Source organism: Hibiscus syriacus, unplaced genomic scaffold (genome assembly GCF_006381635.1).
Source record: "Hibiscus syriacus cultivar Baekdansim isolate YM2019G1 unplaced genomic scaffold, ASM638163v2 tig00110646_pilon, whole genome shotgun sequence".
In the NCBI taxonomy this organism is placed as follows: Eukaryota; Viridiplantae; Streptophyta; class Magnoliopsida; order Malvales; family Malvaceae; genus Hibiscus; species Hibiscus syriacus.
In genome coordinates this window covers 838,180-844,278 of record NW_024062810.1, presented here as the reverse complement: position 1 = coordinate 844,278, position 6,099 = coordinate 838,180, and the positions used below count along the sequence as shown (strand labels likewise).

The 6,099-nt window shown below is 42.1% G+C and overlaps 1 pseudogene; it reads right to left on the bottom strand.

Moving 5' to 3' along the window:
• Positions 1-2,639: 2,639 nt before the first annotated feature.
• Positions 2,640-4,768, bottom strand: LOC120137006 (annotated as a pseudogene).
• Positions 4,769-6,099: the final 1,331 nt, after the last annotated feature.

Here is a 6,099-nt window from a genome sequence, read left to right as displayed (position 1 = left end):
CATCAAGACCGTTAACACTGAAGAAGTCCCAATCGTTGGAATAGCGGAAGGTAGAATTGAAGATTGGAGGATGAATGAAAACATAGACTTCATGATAATCCCCATGGATGACTTTGATTTTGTCATCGGGTTGAACTTCCTTATCCAGATCAAAGCCTCTATCATTCCCTATGCAAATGTCACGAGCATCATGGATTCCCGACGACAAGGTAGTGTCCTGTTGATACAAAGTGATCAAGAAGAGACCAAGACCTTAACATTTATTCAACATGTCAAGAATGCTCCAAAAAAGGTGATAACCACATTGGGAACTACTTCTAAAACCAAAAAGCAAACCTAGCGACGAGGGCCTCGCAAGAACAAGTGGGGGAGAATGTCACGGGACCGTAACTTGTGGGTGAGGTCAGCCCACAATAAAACTCGTGGGGCCACAACCGGCATAAGCAGGCTGCTCCCACTATGGTACCGAGACCAACACCCACCAGAGTGCGCACAGACGCCGCCCAGGCAACCTACAAGGGCCACGCTGAGACCAAGGCACATACAACAACCGAACATGGTCAAGACGTGCCGCCCCAAACTACAAACAAACACGACCATCAAACATAAGGGTATCCTAGGGTCATGACCACTGCACACCAGGTGCACCTAGAGCCGAGGCCAACACACGGCAAGGTTACCAAGGCCTCTAGCCAACAAGCAACGGGACACACTCAGGTCGGGCCAACGCACACTGGGTGTGTGCCTCGAACTGAGATGAATGCACAAAGAGGGACATTTGGGGACGACGGTAGCACACATCGGGGGCACACAGGGACAAGGCTTGTGCATACCGAGGGTGCACTGAGGGCCGAGGCCAGCACTGACTTAAGGCTCTCCACCTAGCAAGGTCGACCATTACTTGGAAAATAAAGTCAAGTAGCATAGTCCTGGTTTGAATAAGACTCAAATATTATAGTTTCAACTAAAGTAAAGAGTTTTGCTTGTAGTTAGGCTAGGAGTAGTCATAAGATGTAAGGGACTTCATTATAAAAAGGAGTCCTCCCCACCTCCATTTGATATAGAGAGTTTTGTGTGAAATAAACTCAAATATTCGTGCCAAAATTTCCCCACACACGCTTACTTACGTTTTTTTTGCTTTTTCATCGTGCTTATCCTATAGCAACATTAATCGAGGAGTTTAGGCTGACTTAGACACTGAGCAACCAGCTAGGCATCTAAAGGTCGCACAACCAACTAGCCGACAGTCTAGCCTGGTGACAAAACCTCTATCTTTCCCTATGAAAATGTGATGAGCATCATGGATTCCCAATAAAAGTAGTGTCTCGTTGATACAAATTGATCAAGAAGAGGCGAAGACCTTAACAATTATTCAACATGTCAAGAATGCTCCAAAAAGGTGAATACCACTTGGGAACCTTCTAAAGCCACAAAGCAAACCTAACAACGAGGGTGTCACTAAAACAAGTGAAGGAGAATTTCACGGGCCGCAAACTTGTTGGCGAGGTTGGCCCACAATAGACTACCCTTGGGAGCGCAACCACACAAAGCAGTTACGCCACTGTAGTGTCGAGACCAACACCCACCAGGGTGCGATAGACCGCCGCCCAGGTGGCCCATAACGGCCACTCCGACCAAGACACCAACATCGAACAGTTCAAGACATACCCGTCCCAACTATCCACAAGTACGACCATCAAACATCAATGGTCGCCTAGGGTCGTGACCACCGCACACCAAGGTGCACCTAGAGCCGATGCCAATGAACGAAATTCGACCGAGGGCTCTAGCCAACAAGCAACGGGATGCACTCTGGGTCGAGGCCATCGCACACCAGTGGTCCTAGAACTGAGATGAATGCACAAAGTGGGCCACTTGGGGCGAGGGCAGCACACATCGGGGGCACACAAGGCTGAGGCCTGCGCACACTTAGAGTGTACTGAGGGCCGAGCTAGCACCGACTTAAGGTCTGTCCACCTAGCAAGGCCAACCTTACTTGGAAATAAAACTAAGTAACATAGTCCTTGTTTGAATAGGACTCAAATATTAGAGTTTCACTAAAGTAAAGAGTTTTACTTGTAGTTTAGACTAGGAGTATCATGAGATATAAGGGGACTTTATTATAATGAGGTATCCCAACCTCCATTGGATATAGAGAGTTTTGTGTGAATAAACTTAGTTATTCGTGCCAAAAATTTCCCCATACAAGCTTACTTACGTTTTTTTTTTTGCTTTTCCATCGTGCTTATCGCTATAGCAACATTAACTGAGGAGTTTAGGCTGACTTAGACGCCGAGCAAACCGGTGAGACATCTAAGGACCGCACGGACCAGTTAGCCGATAGTCTAGCCCGTGACAATAATAATGAGTTATATAATTATAACTGATACGTCCTTCAGCATCGGCTTATCAATGTCATCTTCAAAAAAAATTATATTACAACTCTCCGTCATATCATTCTCGTTGTAGTCAATATAAACTATTTACTCCAGTATTTTCTTTATATCAACAACTCATTCAAACATAGACATTAAATGTAATAAAAATTTAACAAAAATTATATAAGGTAATCAAATTATTGATTATCGTAATATCCATACATCTAAAATAGACATTCAACAAAGTAATTCCAGAAAACATCATAGGTTAGCAACTCTACCGCATTTGATGACATTCTGAGGTATGGGAGCTTCATCCCTTGGAGAAATGGGTGCGTGGCCATCTTCCGAAGCTCCTTTACTCTTAGGTAAAGCTCTTGCCCTAGATACCAATTCTCTACATTCTGACCTCAGATTCCACGTCCCCAGGTTGTCCAATTCTACCAGTATAGCCGTCCATGACAATGGATAGACCTGCTCGTTCAATAATTAACATTCATCTTTCAACACACATGTACAACTTCCTAAAACATAATACTCCATTCCAAAATTTCTCAGTCATAAAACCTAAACTGTTTGATAGAGAAACTGCGTCAACCATGCTATATCCTACTTTCTTGCTTTCATCCCACAAGCCCCAACCCTTCTGCAGATAGTAGGATTATTAAACTACTTTCATTAGTTCCATATGATTTATCCAAGCATTGTGACATGGATAAGACACTTTACCTGACGAAAAAAGTTGTAGCCATCAATGTGCCATGTTTGCATTTCTAGCACTGGATTCTGGAAGACGATATGGAACAATCACGGTAAGAGAGCATAGATAACGAAGAGTAGTGGTCTGTCTTCCATGAATGATATACTGTACTCGAATACATCATTGAGCTGGAAGTATTCTAGTTGCTTTATGGTGTATCTGGGTGTATAAATGATACTCCTATATGGTAAATCTTCGTTTTGCTCCAATGAACATCAGATTGTTTTCAAGAATAAGCGTTGGGGGGTACTGATGTTGCCGTAGTGGTAGGAACTAGGAACCTTGCGGATTTGGCCTAGCACTGATGATGTTAAATTCCTCCTATTGAAAAAAAAAAATGTAAGAAACAATGATTTGGGCAGTTTTGGGAGAGCAAGACTCGTGTGTTTTACCTCATGGAACGAGCCTGGTCGACAGAGAAATTGTAATCAGATTGGAAAGGTCCTAAGGAAGAGGACCAACAGGGTCTCCTGCAGAATCTGGATAATGAATGATACCTATGCCAGATTGTTCGAGGATCATAAACGAGAACTTGAGACCATGTAGTATGACTTGCCATTGACCTGGGTTTTTACCGTAACTAGTACCGAGTAAGATTTTCCGACATGGATGTCCAAGCTATCATAGTATTGTTGAAGTAAGAACCTTCAGTTTCCACCAACAGCATTGGATGCTCCTGGATTCTGAAATTCAAGGATGTTTTCAAGCCTACATTTGAAATTCTTAGTCTGTATGTCGCACCTGTGAGATTAAAGACAGAACAGGAATTGCCTAAATTTTTCTAAGATTCGTGATTTATTACTAAGTTAAAACAGATTCACCCGGATCGAACTCAAATCTTGCTTGATTAGGCCCTAGTCCATTGATAAGAATCTCATCAGCAAGGGGCAAAAGACCCCATTTTACAGTCAATTAGCATACCCTATAGTCAATTTAGCATACCCTATAGTCCGCCCTGTATCAATAGCCAATCAGGACAGCATAATCTCTGTACGGTGGTGGGAAAGGAATGGGAACGGCAGGGAGATTATACAATTGAGTAGCTCCGTACCCACCAGCAGCTTTGTAGAAGTGAAGGAAAATAAAAGAAACTTCCAATCTGATCCTTAAGCTGAAAGCTGTATGTCCAGTTTTGGCCTGACAGTATAGGGCAGTTGGTCTCTTGCACTCCATCTTGCCATGAATTCCTCCTCATTTGAATCACATTCCTAAAGACCAAGGAAAAACAAAAATCAATGTTTGTACCATTCGGTCTTTATTTCCCAGTTTTCTAAACTAATTTACCATGTCATGAGAAATGGATCTGTCAAGTTGTTATGAATATTAACATTCACAACGTCATTTGTTGATGCATACAAGACTGGACCTGGAATATATCATTGATCACAATCACCTGATGTCACGATAAATATATTATACTGAGAATCAAACTACAAATAAATCTTCCGGAAAAAGGTGGTGGTGATTAAGAAATAAGAAGAACCTGTTTATCAATTCCAAGAGGGGCACGTGGAGAGTAAGAAACAGTCCAATCATAGGCAAGTTGGGAGCAGCCTCCATCAATAAAGACCAGTAAAAGCCAAGTGCAAAGCCAAAGCTCCAACGATGTCAACAACCTGATGTTGTTCATTGTTTAGATTGATACCTGAAACCTGTCCGATTACCTGATTTTACAGCCTTATCCACAAGCCAGCTGTTGAACATGATCGGACATTAATTAAGAAAAATAAAAAAACGATGGTTTACTTTTACATTTAATTTGTGGCCCAAATTTTATTGACAGATTATCTTGCTGACATTTATACATAGAGTTAATGTTGCAGAACATATTTGTTTTAAATGTGAACAATTGCCGAAAATGTTCATTTTAGTTTCTACCAAATACCTTAGAGTGGTAGTGTAGAGACTAGTTTCTGTCCTGGTCTTTTATTATTATTATTTAATTTTATTATTAATATATTAGTATTATTATTTTTATTAATACATTTTGTTTTACAGACCAATCTCAAAGCCCAAACCATATTACATTAAAGCCCAAGTCCCCCATGACCCATATACAACCCAAACTGATGACCCAACAGTAGAACCAACCCAACAAACGGAACCCGGTCCAGACCCAATTCAAATAGGATTCGACCCTATTCAGTGACCTAACCCGAGGTAATATGGTTTTAAAACCCTAAACCTAGCTAGTTGTTCATCGACGCCTGCTGCTCCTGCCTACGACAGCCTCTGACGCCGCCACTCTCATCAACAGTGACCTAAAGTCCTAGCAGTCTATCAAAGAACCAGTGAACAATTAAGAGAAAAATGTGTTCCCGAGGAGCTCAAATCTATCTGAGAGATTTATCACAGAGATCAGAGAGATGCAAAAGAAGAAGCAGAGAGGCAAGGGGATTTCCATTCGGTGGTTTTGAGAGAAAACGAGAGAGGGAAATATGGAGATAATCAAGGGGAGAGAAACCGAAACAAAAAATAGGAAAAGATTCGAACCAACCTAGAAAGAAAAAATCAGATTCAAATACAAAAGGGAAGAGAGAAAAAGAGATTTATACCTTGGTTCCTCATGTTGGAAGTTGGAGGGTCGTCGGAGCTCATTTTTTCGAAGGTAAAATCTCTTTGTTTCTTCATATCTACGGCTTGGCGATGGTTTGTAGGCTAAAATTGGGATTTCGGGTTAAGCGGGTGAGGGGAGCCGATTGAGGGTAGTTGGTTCGCTCTGGCCACCGTGCGCCGCCGTTGGCCCTGCTGTGGGAGCCTCCGACAACCGTGGTCATTCTCTCTTCGTTTGAGAGAGTTCCAGAGAACTTTTTCTCTTTGTCTGTTTAAAGTGAAGCAAATGAAGGGGAGAATGGGAAATAAAGCCCATTTTGGGCTTATATAGTTCTCTATAAACAGCGTCGTTTACAGGGGTTTCTCCGTATTTTGCTTTGGGGATAATAGCAGGTTTAGTCCCCCTGT